General features: G+C 35.3%; 1 long non-coding RNA gene across 1 annotated transcript in view; it reads left to right on the top strand.

Annotated features, from left to right (window-relative positions):
* The window catches only part of LOC123613269 (uncharacterized), a 340,111-nt gene that overhangs the window by 57,512 nt on the left and 263,481 nt on the right, over nt 1–19,118 (top strand). The window contains exon 2 of the long non-coding RNA XR_006720626.2: nt 13,692–13,730. This is a non-coding gene — a long non-coding RNA (uncharacterized LOC123613269). The remainder of the gene's footprint in view (nt 1–13,691; nt 13,731–19,118) is intronic.

Raw genomic sequence — 19,118 nt, forward strand, 5'->3', positions numbered from 1 at the left:
TCAACTGTCGTCTTTTTAATTCAAACGATACGACCCCTTATTCTCCCTCCCGCATACCACTACTTTTAGCTGACTGTGTAGCCACAAAGAGAGAAATTGCTTTTCCTAGCTCACCTCACAGCAAGATGTGCCCATGTGATGAAATCGTGGCCAGTGGTATGTGACTAAAATGGACGTGTTCCATTTTTGGGACTTCGCACTTAAAATGAAATTGCTGGCACTCCACTTCCCTCTTTTCTATCCTGAGAGTGAGAGTGTAGATGTGATATTTGTGAGCCAGTTTAAATCATGTTGATGAGGGCACTGTGCTGTGGGTTATGGCAGAGTAACAAGATAGAAGGAGCCTGGGCCCTGAATGACCTCTTGCAGCCGGGACTGGCCAGACTGTTAGTGTAAAAGAGAAATATATTTAAAGTGTATTTGAACTGTTACAGTCTTGGTCCTCCTTATGGCAGCTTATATTAGCACCTTCTAATATAGAAGAGATCAAATAAAATAATGTTACGTGATACCATTAAGTGATACATATGTATATATGGCAATTGAGTAATATATAACATTAATTACATATTAGACTTGAACGTTTAAGGGTTTAGGGCATGGGGAATTGCATATTCTGTATTTCCAGATGGAAAAAACAGTATTATTCCACAGTTAACAGTATATAATGTCATTTTCTAGCAGTTAACACACCAAGTTGTAACAGGACTAAAAATTGACAATGCGTGGAAATCATTTGCCTAGTGATGATATTTGGGGTTTCTAAGGTACAAATATATTATGTGCAGGGTAATTAAATGATGCTAAGATATTTATTTATGCCCCACATAACATTCTATAGCATGGCAAGGTGGTATGTTCCATTCCCGTTTAATGCTTTGTCTTCAGGAACTCATTAATTCATAGGACTTCAAGTCCCACTACTGTATGTGATAGTCCCAGGTCTGCTTCTCTAAGCCCAACCTTTTCTCTGAGTCTAACACCTAAGGGACATACATGTTGAGGCAAATGTTTTGTCTGTTCATGAGGAAATGGATTAGACTTGGCTTCAAGGAATCTGTTCAGTGCCTATGACCGATAACCATGTGCCACAAAGGCAGATCCCAGATTGATGTTGTATATTGAACAGTGAAGGCTATTTCATTAAGAAGTAAGCTATCTTAGGAGATACTGGAGCCATCCTATTGCAGGCTAGTCGAGCGCTGTAGATAGTGAAGACGATATCAAAGTAATAAAATGTATATTTTGGCCTAAATGACCATTCAGACTCTTGATTCCTTCAGAGGTCACTGCTTTCTTTGTCACCCTGTGTGTCTAGACAATATATCATATCTTGAATGCTTGGTACAAGAAGACTTTTCTGTAAACTGATAATTTACCTCATTTTTGAAAATAATATTGCATATTAAGCCTCCAGGTCTATGCTAGCTATCTTTAGGCATGTCTTCATAATCAAAATTTAAGCTCTGTTTACTGGAAACTCACCAGTGTGGTGTGCTGTTATTGGCATTCGTTTTGTTTCACTGTTAGGGCGTCAAAGACTGACTTGGTGGGAAGATTTTGCAAAACCCACACACATTCCATAAAGAAAGACAAATAAGATAGTTTTTGGCATCTGGAAAGTTGACAGTACATTTCTAGCTTTATAGAGTTGGTCACCATTTATAAGTTTACTTATAATAGCAAGTGTGTTTTATGTTTTTAAAATATACATTTTACATGTCGGTATATAACAAAAGATGCAAAGAATGTTGACTAGAAAAATACACAGAAAAGTCTTTGTAAATTTTGATATTGTCCAAAATAGGTGGCTATTTTAAGTATCTGCTAAAATGATAAAGGTGCTTAACAAGTTATAAAACACTTATGATTAACTTTACCTTTTGAAAATCAAAATTAAGCTACTGATGTTCACCACCTCTTTTGATTTTCTGCCGACTAATTTAGTCATGAGAAAACAAAGGCTGATTTTTACCTTTGAAGAATTTAAGAAAGCCAGGTAGACCTACAGTTTTTGATTCAGAAATCCCACAGCTGAGAAAGCTCAAAAGTCAGAAAGGGCATATTTATTGCCAAGTGAAGACACCATATGGCTGAAGTTGACCCAAGAGCATATTCAAATGCACAGTGAAGATGCTAATCGCATAGGTGCCTTCAGGTATATTTCATCTCCCTAAATGGAGGAGCCCTGGAGAAAATCCTGGGCGTCAGAGGCAGTGGCTTGGATGTGACAGGCAGAAGTGATCTGATTCCATCCCCATATACACCCTCGCTACAAACCATGTAATAAACGTGCATATGCCAGTGCGAAGTGAAAAGATAAGCCATATACTGAAGAAAGATGCATTAGCTTATGGTCTTAACACACAGAAAATTAAAGGTCAGCCCACCATCTTCACTGTGAGGTGTCCTTTCCATTTGGTTACATTTCCTCAAAGATAGCCCTCATTTCTTGCCTTTGAAAGCTCTCCTCGCACTTTGATGGAACCAGTTAAGTAATTACTGGCTCTTTTATCCCCTCAGAATGAAAAAAACATGGTTTAAGTTCCAAAGGTGCTTGCTGCTACATGAATAAGGACAGCAGGCCCTTGTCTCAGCAAAACAAGAGCAGGTGAGACGTGGTGAAATGCATATATTTATAGATGACCCTGCAGAATTTATACTGCGAGTCTGGAGTCTCCAGTGGAGATCTGGCTCTGGGCGACTGCGCCGTTGAGGGCAGTGCAAGGCAGCTGACGGGTTTTCTATATATGGCCTGGGGAACAGCTGTTCAGTTTTGAGACTAGAACATTTAAAACAAGTCTTAGACTTCTTAAAGTCTAGTAATCAGAATAAAAATGGCAGGACTGGGGGTAGAAGATGCCATAGTCCTGACATTAGGGAAATATTTCCCAAATAAATGATTTTGTGTCAAGTTGCTGTTATTAAAATGAAAATATTTAATTATTTTTGTGGTCCGAGTACCAAGTAGAACAAAAAAAAAAATCAATGCAATAAAGTTTATAGTTTTGATTATGTGACTCTCTCATTGAGCAGGGCTTTAGCAGAAAAGCAGATGGGCTCTGATTAGGCTTATAAATATAGAAGTGTATTGATCATCCAAACAAAACTCCTTGAAGTGTTCCCTGCATGAGGTCAGTGCATCTTTCAGAAGAGGGAAAGAAGCTGTAGCCTGTCTTTCTAGGCTCCAGCTAAGTTTGTGGAGCTGACATCTCAATAAATTACAGAGCTGTATTGACATCTTTATGGACTATGCGCAAACAAAAAGGGATTACGTTGAGCAGCATTTAGAAAAATGTACAGAACCCTGTTTCGATTCCAGTATATGGATGTAAATTTTGTTAATGTTAAAGAGTCCAGAGTAGCAGAGGGAACTGTGGAATAGACATAATCTGCATGAAGGAAATGGGTATTTCAGCAAAGTTGTGAATATTTTGGCTGTGGCCAATTCTGGCCCATTAACCCCAGCTCTCCTCCTTTTTGTTTGCACGGTGAATGAGATATGTTTTCACCTCCTGAAATTCTTATCCACTCCTACTCTCCATGCCTCTGAATGATCTCCAAGCACACCCACTAAACCCAAACAAGAAAATGTTCCTGCTGAACATCATTGTGTCACTCTGGCTTCCCCTAGGAATTTTGGAATCTTGATGGAAACTCCCTAATAGGTCCCTGGAAGCTTTCCCTTCTCAGATGTATCCCTTTGGCCCAGTTGCCTCTTTTCCCAGGGCAAATAAGGAACTTTTATCATTCCTCTTGGTAACCAAAAACATACTTGTCATAAAATTATATTTATATGATCCTCATAGAATATAAATATAAAAGAAAACTGAGAACGTCCACATAAAGCAGCTCCTGTGGTCTATAAGGACATCTGTTAGAATATTAATTACGTGAAACATCTCATTTAGTTCTTCATGGCATGAAAATTCTAGAAAAACTTTCGAGACTAAAGTACTCAAAATCCGCTCAATAAGCTTTAAAGCTAAACCTGTCATTTATGTTTCTTAATTCTGTTCCCAAGTCACTCAAGCATTTTTAGGAACAAAGCTCATCCTACTCATCTTAGAGCAGGCATTTATCCTGGCCATTAGAAATCTAACTCAGCCCAAAATAAACCAGGCTAGATCTGAGGGGATTTAGACAGAGACATCTCTATTTTAAAATATGAGTATTGAAATGTTATCAACTCTAGCATCATGTTCCTAGAGACGCATGATACATTTTATACAATTTAGTATTTTATACTTATATGTCGTAGAAATGATTGAGAAACAATTGTGAAAAATAGGGGAAATCAAGACTATAGGATAATCAAACTGAAACATTGGGGATTTAAAAAAACAGAAGTGTCTTCTCAGTTAACGCAAGACAATTTTTTGAGGACTCACCATGTCCTAGGTAAATACCATGCTAAGGGTTTTATAATTATTTCAACCATCTTAAGAATCCTTCAGATTTGAGTCGATTAACCCAACACCAGTTTTGTGAATGAGAAAACTGACACCTAAATAAGTTAGGAAAATAACCCACAGCTTGTAAATGGTAGAACAGGGAGTTAGATCCCACTGTACGTCTGCCTCTTCAACATGATTATACTGCATTTCTACTGAGTGATGGAAAACAAAGAAGTCAATGTTAAAGAGTCAGAGTCACATCCAAGCATGCTAAGGTCACTGATCTGCCTAATGACCAAGCAAGAACTGAGACTAGAATCCCCTAACTCAATCATTGATACATTTTTACTACATGAAAAAAATATTAAATTTATTTGTCTGAATAAGATATGTTATACCATCTTATCACATGAATAGTATATTTGTAGCTCTCACATAGTTGATATCATTATATAGAAACAATAAAAAAATAAAGTTTTATTATTTCAGTGATCTACTTTGTAATTTTGCCCACTGTTGCTGAAAAGGGCACTCATAAACATTTCTCCCACATATTCTACCAAAAATCTATGGCAAGCCCTTGAGAGAATTACTCAGTGATAAATGAGTCATCTGCAACTTAGGATGGTTTATTTTAGCAGGATAATTCAATTATTCTCCTTTTAATATCTAGCTAGGTTTAATTGCGTGGAAAGCATAGAAATGTATCGGCCACTATTAATTGTGGAATCAATTAATTTTTGGATGGTGTAGTGGAGTGACTTAGGAAGAGAAAGACTTGATTTTAATACTCGAGGCAATTTGTATAGAATAAATCTGCATGAGCTTCTGGAAAAAAAAATGTAGGATGATACCCCAAGCTCAAGGAGACGGGGTAAATGCACCATCAGAAACTACAAAACCTTCTAAAAGGAATGGAAAAGACACTGTGTTTTTTTTCAGCTACGTGTTCATTTTTCCAAGGGACCTGGCACTGCATTCCATGTGGTACGAGGGACAGATGGGGAGCATCCCTAATAAATTACAAACCATTGGGACCCTGAGGAATAGTGAATGAGGAACAGAAATTACAACGTTGCCTTTCTCACGCTTTTTTCTCTTCCTGGGACATCCTTCCATCTTACTTCTATCTGTCAAATCCCACTCCCCACAGCCAGCCCTCACCAGAAAAACAGGGTTGTCAGCCTGGCACCAAACTTTCCAAAGGCAACTAATTTGTGGGTTCAAAAATGCAAATACCTTCAGGAAGCAGGCAGGTAACCTGGAAAGTTAAGCAGACAGTATTACTCTATGAAGACTGAAAGGGGGCGCCACTCCAGACACTGAATGTTCAACATCTACTGTAACAACTTGAATTGAGTTTTATTTATTCACAAATGAACTAATTATTATTTTGACTTCTTGAATATGTGTAAGCCCATTTGACTGTCCTCTATGATTGGATTGCTGCATTCTGTTGTTTCTTACTTTGTAGTTGGCTTTATTCCTTTGATAACTATGTAAGTTCAAAAGCTAAAGCTCTTATCTGTTCTTAGAAACAATGATTAGTACATATATATAAACTAAAAAAATGTGTAGTATACTGTTTAGATGTATTTATATGCAATATAATGTGTATATGCAGTCAAACTCTAATAATCTCACATAGTAAAACTGGGGAAAAAATTAAAAATTAATGAATTGATTGATTAATTAAAAAAAGATTTATTCTGAAATGTGCTGCATTCTCCTTTGCCAATTTAACAGTGCTTCTTGAGCATCGTGACTCCCGGTTGCCAAAGGAGAGTCAATTATTATACTGCGCAGCAGTGCTAAAACTGGGAGGGTGCTGGCCAGTTTCTTTGCAATATTAAAAAAACTCCAATGTTAAATGGCAATAACTTTGAGGCTCTTGAGTCTGTAGTGTATAAATTATTTAATTTGTCATTTACCATGTAGATACTGGTTCGTATCAGCCTCTTGGTCACTTTTTCTTCTTTCAGTCTGCTTCTTCTGATTGGTTGTGGCCGAGGACTCTGAATAAATGGTTTTTTTGGAACTTGGCATAACATTTTGCATAAAATCTAAAAATAGATTTAAGCAAGCTAACAGAACTATTTTTAAAGTGCAATGTACATTTTATATTAATGTAATATTTGATCTGTGGTTAAGTAGTATATGCTACATATAGGTAAATTTAAACATTTAATTATAAATATTAACTATAAGCTATCAAGGTTACGAGCTATTAAATACTAGTAAGATTGGTACTATTTGTTCTTTCCCAGTTTCATATTCTGATTTCCTTACCAGAACTACTGCTCTGAATTGTATGCATATCATTCCTTTGTTGTCTTTTTTTAAATACTAGTACTACATATTTAAGAGGTAGACAATATGTTGCTTAGTTTTGTTATTTTTTACATTTATAAAAGTAGCAAACATTATGTTATCCATTATGAACTGAATTTTTCCCTCATTATATTTCTCGGACTCATCCATGTTGTTTTATGTAATTGTAATTTTTCGCATTCTTCCCTAACATTCTGCTGTGACTATTGCAGAAAGTTACGCATACTCTTGTCAGTGCATTGTTTTTAGTTTTTTTGGTACCGTGAACAATACTGTTCTGAACATCTTTCCTGATGTACATAGGCAAGAATTTCTCTAAAATTCAGACTTTTTATTTGAGTCATATTAGAGGATAAATTTTAGATCATGGCTGGTAGATATTTAAAATAAGGAGCCTTCTAAGTCCATGAATATAGTATGTTTCTTCACTTATTTGTCTTTTACATATCTTTTTATAAAATTGATACTTCTCTCCACGGACACCATTAGCCTCATCCAGTCTCTCTATCCTTCCGTCCAGAGTTACAGTTGGAAGACAGACCTTGTCATTTATTCCTTACTTCTATTAATGTTTTTTTCATATTTTCTGTTAGCTGATATCTCTGAACTGTGATGTGGATCCTTCCTTCGGATCTTTCTTCTAATTCTCTAATAACCTTTTGATTATTTTGTTACCTATTCATTAATTGTACATTTTTATTCTAGAATTTTACTTGGTTATTTTCCAGATCAATCTCTTCACTGTGGTAGTTATTATTGATTATTCATTAAAAAAACACATTTTTCTTGAATATTTTACATTATTTTATAGTTTTTCTTATTCCATTATCCACTGTCCTTGGAGATATAAGTTGTTGTCTTTTACTTTCTACTGTCTCTCATGTTACTCTATAGATGTGTTTTTTGTAATTTAAAAAAAAATGGTTGTATTATGTTGAATTTAATTTGTGAGAACGCTGTGGCTCTGATGTAGGGATGTTTTCCTCCAGGGAGGATTTAATTTGCTTCTACTGTGGCCCAGAACCTGCGGTTACCCTGGTGGGGCCAATTAAACCTCCTCAGGGTTTCCATCATAATTCAAACAGTTCAGATCCAATCACATACCATTCAGAGCAATCATACACCCTTCGCAGCTGCCTTCTCTGGTTAAAGTTCATAGCTGTTGTTTTGGCTTAATTTTTAATCTTGATGATTTTCCTTAATTGTCATGAACCCATTAATACCTTTCAAACCATGTTTTGTTCAGGTTTTAGTCATTTTATAATAGGAAGGCTTTTCGAGTAGCTAGTGTACTACCTCCTTCACTGTCAGAAACTGAAGTCCAGGCACATGGTGTTTACCTCATGGCTCCTTCACTTCTGCTGACTGAATAATGCCCTTCCTTAACTAAATAGACAGCATAATCAGCAGACCAGCATTACAGCTGTGTGTGTGTACGTTGGGGAGTGTGTTTGTGTACACGTGTTTGACTTAGACAAATAACTGTGTATGTTACTTTGGAGAACTAAAGTTGATGAACTTCTTTGGGGACTATTCAAGTATTTAAAAAAAGAGCCTGAAATTTTTTATCCACTGGATATAATGTTGTGGGAATGTCAAGACCCAGATGCTAATTTCCACTAGTAAAACATCTCTGATGCTATGAGAAAGAGGTTTTTGTTGCATTGATGTCACAGTAAACTAGCAAGCATTAAAACTACTTTTACTCATATGTATGTATCTACATTAAAATGAGAGGGCAAGTTCTTGTTGGAAATACACAGGTAGCATTTCATTCTTCCAATTAGGTTGCACTTTAAAATTTTTATTTTATTAATAGACTTTAATTTTTGGAGCAGTTTCAGGTTCACCACAAAACTGAGCAGAAAATATAGAGTTCGCACAAGGCCCTCCCCACCCACACATATATACTCCCCTACCCTCGACATCCCTCATCTGTGTGGCATACTTGGTACAATCGATGACAGGTTGCACCTTTTTTTTTTTTTCCCTTTGACAACCACTTGCGAGACATAAAATGTAGCGAGGTAAATGCCAAATTTTTAGATCAAAAGGGATTTAATCGTGTCTGAGAAAAATTGTTTTCTGCTCATTGTTTTATGCCAAGAAAATACTGTAAATTATCCAATTAACCTTAAAATCCTATGGGCTTTCAGTGTTATGTTGTACGTATCACCTTTTGATAGACTATTTTACGCTCTTATAGTTTTGCTTTATTGTCTTGGCAAGTACTGTCAAGCTTCTGCTTGCATTGGAACGACTGAACAGGCATTTAGGGTGTCCCATGAGGTATGGCAGGGAACCTCCAGGATTGAGGAGGAGATAAGGGACACCTCTGAACACACTGCTATCAGGTTACCCCTGAACCCAGCTACAGTTAGGTTGGGAAAGACCACAACATTTTAACAACGATCTCAAAAAATGGTTTCTGTTGGACAGACCAAAGAATTAGGTTGGTGTAGGGAGGTACATAGCCTGTCACGTACAAAAGATAAAATACCTAACAAAATTCATCATAGTATATTGTTGTTGTGATTAGATTTGTGAATGTGAAATTAAAGGACACATTTCAAATGAGTTGTTAGAGTTAGTGACTTTAGAAGGATGAAATGTTGAATCCGATTCTTAGGATTTTACAGTTTGTTTTTCTCTCTTCTCTATTGGATTTTGTCGTTGCTACTCTCAGAAAATAAAACTCCCCAAATTATAGAGCTTGTTATTTTATGTTTGATTAAGTGATTCCCTGTTTGACCTGATACTTTCTGATCTCAGTTATGGATTGCTGCATAACAAACTGAGTGTCTTTAAAACTTAGGGCCTTTTAAAAAAAATAATGCTGGAGTGGAGGAGCGTCCAGCAGTTGTGAGGAGGAGGAGGTGTCCGAGTCACACGTGTGCCTAGAAGGCAGATTTTGAACAATCTATCAGGAATCTCCGCACAGTAAAGCTTGTCTGCCGGCTTGGTTTCTTTTTGTTGAATATGCGCTGGGTGGCTATTCTATGGATTGCTTTTCTTCTGCTTTTTGCAGATTTGGGATTATTGGGGACAAGTTTAGACAAGCAGGTTAAAGAACACATGGGCTTTAACCAAAGCTGAAAGAAACAGAAATGCTTATGCGTGCTAGCCAAATACTTGATTGTTTAATGTCTTCTGCACCTAATCAACTCTAGGGAAAGTAGGACTCTTGTGTTGTCCCAGGGTCAGAGGGAGGGAACTCAGCTCAAGTTATTCTATGATACTTGCTCAGAAATACACTAATATAAAATCAAGCCAAAAAAAGTAAAATTTTATTAAATTTATAATACTTAAAAAGGATAATGTAAGTTAAAAGATACACAAATTACTGAAGGTGCTTTTATTAATAAGACATTATTAGGTATTTGGAAGTAAATAAATTCCTCTCAAGTGCCTGAAAATAGGTTATTGTGTTAACTCCTTATACTCCAGTACTTCAGATTTTGATGATTACTCTTAATATTAATTATTGGAAATAGAATAATCATAAGAGTCTAATTCACACAAAACCATGTAAAACAAAGTTCGTAAAATGAATTAAGCTAGGTTTCTCTGTATTTACTTCATTACGGTGGAATGGAGAGTGCTGAAACTGTCTTCCCTTTTAATCATAAAAGTAGCTGTTGTATAGCATCTTCTCCATAAGCATTCCTAAATATGCCTAAGATTGTATGGCAAATATAAATACTGAAATTACTCTTGTGTTTAATTACAGAAAAGCAGAAGAATTTAATTCTATATTTGTGTTATGCAATGCAAGAAACTGAGCTCAAAATAAATATAGATTAAGCAGCTGGGAGAAAAAGATCATGATTCATTTGATAAACAACTTTGAGAAAGTCACCAAAGAATTGCCATAAATGTAAGGATTGTGGCATGTTGTAGATAATCTAAGTGCTTATGTAACTGTTAATTTTAAAAATTCAGTGTCTTTAGTTTTGCTCGTAGAATAATTTGAGCCTGAAACTCCCAACTGCATATTCAGATATATGTACACTGTACGTGTTAATCCTCCGATTAATCTTTCCAAATGTGACAAAGAAGAGGTTTAGGTTGGAAGTTGAGTGTATGAGTTTTTCAAGATAACTGATTGTTGAAATTCTGAGCAGTTAGGCTGGGTTTTGTTTTGTTATTTTCCCCCTCTGGAAATAAGAATCATGGATCAGAGTATATGTGAAAAATGTTGAAAGAAACTGGAATTTGAAAAGAGATCATTTCTCAGGCAGCAAGACTGAATGGAATAAGAGAGAAGAAATAAAATAATTTGAAGAAGAAGTTAGACTGCTATGAGGTACAATTTATTGCAGAAGGCCGGTTTCAGAAAGCATAATGTAGCTATGGGAAGATGATAAAAACAAAACAAACACAATGATTATGGGCCAAATGGACAGGCAAGTGAAATCAGAATAATCAGAAGTGAAAAAAGTCATTTGTAAAGACACTTGGGTAGCTTGTGAGGCTAAGGTCATGGATGTAACCTGGGACAGAGGCTGATGGTCTTCCATGAGTCTTTTTAATCTCCCTCATAGATAGAAGCACTAAAGACACATTGGTATAGTCCTTTGAGGGGGCAAACTGATCTTATTAAGGCACACTAATTGCATTCATCTTATGACTCAGTAATTCTGTTGCCAGGCATTTATTCCTTTTATGTTCCATAGAAGTTTTCATACACATGTATGAAGGTGATAATTACTGCAGTTTTTATGGTGGTCAGAAATTAGAGGCAATTTAGGGATCATCACTGGTAAAGTAAGTAAATGTGTAACCTGGTGAATCTGTCAGCAATTCAAAATAATGAGTTAGGGGTATATATAGCCACATGGATAAATCTTTGTTTAGTCAAGTTTATTGAGGAATAATTCACATACATTGAATTTTACCTTTTTAAGTATACAATTTGATGAGTTTTGATAAAGCTCTGTGGTCAGGTAAATAAAACCATAATCAAGATACACAAATATCCATCCACCCAAAAGTTTCCTTATGCTCCTTTGCAGTTAATTCCCTCTATCACGCTTATTCCTAAGCAACCAAAGATTTATTTTCTGTCCTTATAGTTTTGCCTACTCTAGAATATTAGGAAAATGGATTCATACTGTATGTAGGGTTTTTTTTTTTTGCCTGAATTCTTTCATTTAACATGTTTTTGAGATTCTTCTGGTATGAAAATAGCAGTTCTTTGTACTGACGAGTAATATTCTCTTATTGGGCTGTAACCCAAATGTGTTTATCCTTTCACAACTGATGGATATTTGGGTTGTTTCCAGGTCTGGGCAATTTTGAATTAGCTGCTATGAACATTTGCATACAGATATTTGTGTGAACATATGTTTTTATTTCTCTTGAGTAAATATCCAGAAATTGAATAGTTGGGTCATATGAAAAATGTATATTTAACTTTATAAGAAATTGCTAAACGGGTTTCCAACTGATCACACCATTTTGCATTCCTACTAGCAGTATATGAGTTCCAGTTCCACATTTACATTGTTTTCTAACATCAAGCTTTTTGGTTTTAGCCATTCTAGTAGATGTTTACTGATATGTTTCATGGATTCAATTTACATTTTCTTGGTAGCTAATGCATTTGAGCATCAGTTTCATGTGCTTTATGAGCCATTTGTTTGTCTGTGTTGAAGTCTCATAACCAGTTTTTTCCCTTTTTGTATTAAGTTGTATTTCTTTTTTTAACTTCTTTATTGAGATATGGTTCCTGTACTATAAACTACACGTTTCAAATGTACAATTTAATGAATTTTGATAGATGTAGACACCAATGAAATCACTACTACGATCAAGATAGCTAACATTTCTGTCACTCCTTGAGAGGTGTGATTTTCGAATTCCCAACTTATTCCTTCCCACTCCCTTTACCTGCTGGTAACCATAAATTTGTTCTCTATGTCTGTGAGTCTATTTCTGTTTTGTAGATATGTTCATTTGTGTCCTTTTTTTTTTTAGATTCCACATATAAGCAATATCATACTGCATTTTTCTTTCTCTTTCTGGCTTAACTTCACTTAGAATGATGGTCTCCAGTTTCCATCCATGTTGCTGCAAATGGCATTATGTTACTCTTTTTATGGCTGAGTAGTATTCCATTGTATATAAATGCCACATCTTTATCCAGTCATCTTTTGATGGGCTTTTGAATAGTTTCCATTTTTGGCTATTGTAAATAGTGCTCTTATGAACATTGGGGTGCATGTGTCTTTTTGAATTATATTTTTCTCTGGGTATAAGCCCAGGAGTAGAATTGCAATTGATTTTTATGTCTTGACTTGTATCCTATGTTTTTGATAAACTCACTTAGTAGTTCAAGTGAATTTTTTCTAGATTTCTTGGGATTTTTCTTTGTAGCAGATATTTTATCGACAAATAAGAACTGTGGTATTTTTCCTTTCCAATGTTTACTGTACATTTATTTTCTTTTCCAGTTGAATTTTCTTTCTTTTTCCTTTTTTAATAATAGGGAATGTTGCTCTAAATTGGTTTTCTTTGGAAATCTAGGCAATTTTAACATAATTAAAATTTAAATAAAATATATATCCATTCAAACCCGTGCAGTTTATTGTGTCTCAATTATACCTTTATAAATATGTTTATATATAAAATATCTTATAATGGCTTTATTAACTTCAGTCACTGTAGCTTGTTTGGCATTTTCTAGAGATTTATATAAATAAAATTGTAGCATATACTATTTTTATCTTTTTTCTTTCATTCGTAATTGTCTTGAGGTGAATTTTTGCTGTTGCATCTATCAATATCCCTTTCAGTTTGGTTGCTAATTAGTATTCCCGTGTATGGATATACCAAATTGTTTATTCATTTACCTGATGATGAACATTTGGGTCATTTCCAGTTTGGGGCTGTTAAAAATAAAGCTGCTATAAACATTCATGTAAAAGTCTTTGAATGGACATGTATTTCTTTTTACTTTAGGTAAACACCTAGGAGTGAAGCGGCGTGATCATATGGAAGGTGAGTACTTAACTTTTTAACCAACCACCAAACTTTTCCTAAGTGGTTGTCCCATTTAACACGGTGTATATGAGAGATTTAGTTGCTTCATGTACACGGCAATACTTGATTATTGTCTGCCTTTTTCATTGTAGTGATTCTATTGGGCGTGTAATGGTATTTCACTGTGTTACTTATTTGCATTTCTTAATGGTTGGAAATCGTTTCACATGCTTATTTGCTGTCTGTATATCCTTTTTGGTAAAACATCTTTTCATGTTTTTTGCCAGTTTTCTAACTGGATTGTTTTTGTTTTGTTTTTTACTGTTGGGTTTCTAGAGTTCTTTTTTTGAAATTGAAATATAATTGATAAAGTACATTAGTTTCAGGTATAAAACATAATGATTTGATATATGTGTACATTGTAAAATGATCACCACAAGGTCTAGTTAAGATGCATCATCGCACAGTTATGGTATTTTTTTCTTGTGATGAGGACTTTTAAGATCACTTTTCATAGAACTTTCAAATACACAATATAGTATTGTTAGCTATAGTCATTGTGCTATGCATTACTTTCCCATGACATTTTTTTGTATAATTGGAAATTTGTACATTTTGGCCACCTTCATCGATTTCCACCCCCTCCTCAAAAGTTTGAATTTTTTAGAGCCTCTGGTACAATTTCACTGAGAAGCAGTAAGATTGAATATCCTTGTCTCCCTCGCTCTGTTTTTTAATGATAAAATTTCCATCTTTCACCAATAAGTAAAATGTTTACTTTTGATGTATTGTTGGTGATCTTTGTTAGTTTGAGGTAGCTCCATATTTGCTGAGAATTTTTATCATGAATAGAATAGAATTTTAATTTTAGTTTTTGCAACTGCTGTTTTCTGCATCTTTTAACATTATCGTGTGATTTTATAGTTTGTTATAGTCTGTAGACGTTGGTTAATCATGCTGATTAATTTTCAGCTGTTGACGAGTTTGCATTCCTGGGTGAAGCCACTAATGTGCTGTTGTTTTATGTATTGTTGGACTTGATTTGATAATGTTTTGTTAAAGGTTTTGAGCCATCATTCATAAGGGATATTGGTCTGTGGTTTTCTTACACTGTCTTTACTTTTCATTATCAGGAATAGTCTGGTCTCTGAAAAAACGTGGTGGAAAGCATTACTTAGTCTTCTGTTTTATAGAAGAGTTTGCATATAATTGATAGTATTTATTCCTCAGTTGTGTCATAGGATTTACCATAAAAGTATCTGAGCTTGGAAGTTTATTTTTGAGAAATAGATATTTTATTTTTTGGCTAGGCGATTCAGGTTATAATTTTTTTAATGAGTTTTGGCAATTTTTATCTTTCAAGGAATTGTCCATTTCGTCTTGTTAACAATTGTATTGTCAAAAAGTTACTTGTATTATTTTCTTATTATTCTCCTAATGCCTGGAGATGTAGTTCTATACACTCTTTCCTTCATAAAATTGGTAAGATACGTTTTTCTTTATCTGTCTGCCTAGTATTTGATCAATTTTGTTAATCTTTAAAAAGTGTTGGTTTCATTGACTTTCTTTAGTTTTATCTTTCCTTTTTTGTTCATTTTTGTTTATCATTTCCTTTCTTCTGATTACTTTCACATTACTTATTTTTCTTTCTGGTTTATTATAGTAAAGCCAGTGTCATTTTTTGAGACCCTTCTTTTATAATTATAAGCATTTACTGCCACAGACTTGATTTTAAACATTGCTTTAGCTGTGTTCCATGAATTTTGACATTGTTTTCATTTCCATTCAATGCAAAATGTTGTCTAATTTGCTTTTGCAGTTTCTTTTAACCATAGGCCACATAGAAATGTGTTTACTTTGTGATTACTTAAAGATTTTCCATACATATTTTTATTTATACATAGAGTTCAATTTTTTATAGTCAGTTTATTTTGTATGATTTCAATTACTTTAAGTTTGTTAGGGTTTGGTCTATAAGATTACAGTCCTTTTTGTTGAATGTTTCATGTCCACTTGAAAATATTGTGCATTTTGCTATTGTTGAGTTGAATATTTTTAAAATGTCAATTAGTTGATTATACTCTCTGGTGAAATTCCTTGTTTTGAAGTATACTTTTTCTCTGATGTTTATATAGCCAGTACAGTTTTCTTTTCATTATTCTTGATGTGTCATTTTCCATTGTTTTACGTTTAAATAGCATGAAACTGGCTTTGTTATCAAAACTGATGATCTCTACCTATTAAGAGTGTTGAGGCAAATTGCATTTAAAGCAGTTACTGGTATGTTGGGATTTATATGTCATGTTGATATTATAGCAAATATTGATATATTTATGTCTATCTTCTTTTTGTTTTCCATTTATCCCACCTATTCTTACTTTCTCTTTTCATGCCTTCTTGGAATTAAATGTTTTCATTTTTCCATTTTATTGCCCTAATAGCTAATAGTTACACTTTAAAATTTAAAAAAAAATTTGTTTCCTGTAATTATTTTTTCCATTAGGTTTTGGACATTACGTGCATAAGAAGGATTTAGACTAAGGTACATAATATTCACTCTTAGAAAGCAGTATGCCCCTACTTCTGGCTGGTTTTGCAGGGAACTGCGACAATATAGTCATTCGTTCCTGTGACCTTGAACCCTAGGGAATACCAAGGGGCTTCATTTTCAGCATTTTTGTCCCTCCCCACCCAACAGTCAAACTGCCTTTATAGATGGGGAGTCTTGCTCAGGGGGTCTTGAACAAAAGCAAGTTTCTTGCTTCTCTTCTGCTGGCAGTAGCACCTTGTTTTGTATTTGTGTAGAATGCTCAAGAGACTCTCTCCCCCGACCAGCAGTAGCCAGCCTTCGCCTGGGACAGGAGGAAGGGTTGTTTCTCTCTTCTTCCCTAGAAGGCACATAGTTCTATCCTGTTTGATCCTTTCTCCAGTGACAGCTCACCTATTTCTGGGAAGGTGTCCTGTCCTATACTTAGAGGAAGAGAGCTTTTGCTTAATATGAGAGAAGAATGCGAGTCACTTGAGGGTTTCATACCTATTCCATTGCAGCAGCTGGTAAATCATCCCCTGCAGACTTTTGTTGCTAAGGAAGGCTTTCTCAGGTATCCTTTCTTGCCTCCTCCCTTTCTCATGGACACAGGTGAGGGCTTGTGGGAAAAACTGGACAACTGGCTGGGGACTACTTCTGTTTGTGGGAATCCCAGGAGTTTTAATGTATCATACCAGTTCATGCTCTGTTTTTGTTAATGTTTTGGTTCTTTTTTCTTACCCGTTTTAATGAGTACTACTTCTCTATCTTGTGCTTTGTCAGGGCAGAGCTGTTTGTATGTTCTACTTGAAATTCAATTTACCTCATTGCCTTGAGACCTCAGCTCATTGATGGACTCAAAAAAAAAAAAACCTTCTTGTTTTGTGTATGTTTTTTAGTTCTTATTGTTGGGTGAGAGCAAGGGTCTCATGTGGTTTTCTGCATTCCAAGCAGAGGCAAAACTCTGGATGGGTCTTTAAGCCTAATTCTTCAATTAAAAAAATGGAAAGTATAATGAGATACATAATATAATGTCATTTAAGTAAATTGAAATATTTGCACATTACACAAATCACATTTTGTAAAAACATATTCAAATAAACAGGAACACATTGAGTACATTAAAACTGTTGCCTGGGGATGAAAGAAGGAGAGTTAGGATACAGTGATATAAGTGAATGAATTAGAGACTGAATGCATAGAGCAAGAAAGGACAATTTCATTAAACAAGGTTGATTATGTGCAATAGACTGAGGAATTTCCTAAACTCAGCCCCATGTAGCTGAGACCCAAAAGGTATTAATAAACATAAAACAAATCAGGTAATTTCTCAGTGTCTTATTCTAGTTCTCTTGTAATAAGGTGCTACAGTGCATGTGTACAAGTGAGAGTATGCTGCCCAGAATGTGCTACTTGTTCATTTAATTTTATTAAATATCTTGTTAAGTGTAAAATTTGATTCATTGAATTACTGAAAAGATTTTTGTAGAATTTCTGAATATATGTATCTCACTGGGAGACAAAGTACAATGTCTAATGAACAAAATAGAACACAAGAATTATATTGGGAGGAAAAGAGTAAAACAATCATCATGGAGGAAATACTGTTTTTGTTGATATAATGATAAATGATTTTCTAGAAACATTTTAGCTGTTTGTCCATTTGCGATAAAGGCAGTAGACAAAGTGATTTCTCTAGGCTATGAACCATCTGGAGTGTGTTGGGTCAGCTGTTTTGCCAATTATGAACCTTAGTTTTTTTCATTAGACTCATGAAGTGATTAGATTTTCAGGTCATTCCTAAATAATACAATATGAAGACCTAGAAGGAGAATGACTGGCTGGATTTGAAGCAGTTTGATTAAGATACTAGAAAAGTACAGCTTAAGACAGGACACTTTGGTAAGGGGAAAAGAAACATCTGTAGACTGAGATTCACTGAGGTGGTTCAAAGAATCCAAAGCAAAGGCTATTAAGAGAATCAGGAGAAACATTCACTGATGGCTTCTACAGATAAAGCTTTGATAGCATTGAATAAAATCTGAATTCCACTCTCTTGTGCCTGGATGTATTCCTCTGTATGACTCTTGTTGATGCTGCAGATTTAGAGAACTGAGATCTACCACAGAATCACAATGAGTATTCTGAATAGGATTTCGATTCCCCTCTAGCTTAGCTTGGATTTCTACTGAAAGTAGAGGCTTAACTATGGATCTGTATTTGGGTGGTTTATTTGGAAAGTGTAGGGAGATGAATCTAGAGAGTATAGTGGATGCACACGTGAGAGTAAACAGGGAAAGATAGAGTCTACTCAGGAACATATGATCAGATTGCTCACTGGGTGTGGCTGTTGAAATTTGATCCCATGGAGACCTTCTGAGGAGTAAACAGAATATTTCTGAAATTGTCCACAAGAGATTTCCAAGAAAAAGTGCTAGTTGCCTCTTTCTTTTTTTGAGAGCTTCCCTGGATGGATGAGTAAGTTGTGTCTCATATTTCTCAGCTGTGCATGTACCCATGCCCCTCTGTCTCTTACCACTGCCCCATGTCGCGGTATTGGAAAAGTTACATGAGGCATGTTAGAGACAAGGCACTGTCAACAAAACCTAAATCAAATCCTGCAGGAACCTATCCACAGAATCAGGTGGCCCTGATAGGATGCAGGGTAGAGACCCAGTAGGTCTGACACACTCTCTGGCCTCCGGAAGCTTTGGCAGTGCAAGTAGGTGGTTGAATTCCCTCCATCTGGGACTTGAGAGACAGACAGCCCTCCTGTGTGATGTGTAGGGGAATTTACATCTTACTTTCTCCTGGCCAGACTCAAAGACTCTGCAGTTGAGTTTCAGACCCATTGGCCAAGTCCTCCTAATCTTTCAGTG

The sequence above is a fragment of the Camelus bactrianus genome, chromosome 3 (genome assembly GCF_048773025.1).
Source record: "Camelus bactrianus isolate YW-2024 breed Bactrian camel chromosome 3, ASM4877302v1, whole genome shotgun sequence".
NCBI lineage: Eukaryota > Metazoa > Chordata > Mammalia > Artiodactyla > Camelidae > Camelus > Camelus bactrianus.